Raw genomic sequence first — 966 nt, 5'->3', positions numbered from 1 at the left:
TCCAGGGATTACTCATAAAATATATTTCCACTTAACACTGTTTCTCTTGATGATCAATAATCTCAAGCAGTCTCAAGTATTCCCAGAGAGCTGATTTTCCTGTAGTTATAAAGTAGCATAAATATCCCTGCGAATACAGCCTATTATAGCACCATATCAAACTCAAACCATTTCCAAATGTATAAAATTCTGCACACAGTTCTTGTAATGCAGTGGTAGTGTCTTTGTCTCTAAACCAGGAGGTCTACGTACAAGTCTTACCTGCACCAGAGCCTGTCACGGTGTCTCTGAATAGATTGTTTTAAATTATTGCTCTGCTATAGGAAGGGTTTTTAAAATATTTATTCACACGATGGGGATGTAGCATTTATTGCCCATCCCTAGTTGCCCAGAGGGCAGTTCAGAGTCAACTTTGGGTCTGAAGTCACATATAGGCCAGACTAGGTAAGGATGGCAGTTTCCTTCTCTAAAAAGATATTAGTGTTTTTCTGACAATCGCCAATGGATTTATTGTCATCATTAGACTCTTAATTCCATATATTTATTGAATTCAACAAATCTGCTGAACGACTGAATGTGTTGTGGTGGAATTCAGACTTGGGTCTCCATGACTTTACCAGGGTCTCTGGATTAACAGTCCAGCGATAATACCACTAGGCCATCGTCTCCCATATTTATTATTAAATTGGAAAGGGTTCAGAAAAGGTTTACCAGGATGTTGCCAGGAATGGAGAGTTTGATTTCTTGGGCGAGGCTCGATAGGCTGGGGCTTTTTTTCACTGAAGTGTCGGAGGTTAAGGGGTGACCTTACAGAGGTTTATGAAATCTTGAGGGACATGGATAAGGCAAATGGCAAGGCTCTTTTCCATAGGGTGGGGGATTTCAAACCTATGGGGCATATTCTTAAGATGACAGGAGAGAGATTTGATAAGGACATGAGGGGCAACATTTGTATTCAAAGACATC

The sequence above is a fragment of the Chiloscyllium plagiosum genome, unplaced genomic scaffold, assembly GCF_037043375.1.
Source record: "Chiloscyllium plagiosum isolate Xiang-an unplaced genomic scaffold, Cpla_swu_hap1 HiC_scaffold_2, whole genome shotgun sequence".
NCBI classification, from domain to species: Eukaryota; Metazoa; Chordata; class Chondrichthyes; order Orectolobiformes; family Hemiscylliidae; genus Chiloscyllium; species Chiloscyllium plagiosum.
This window is presented reverse-complemented; position numbering follows the sequence as displayed.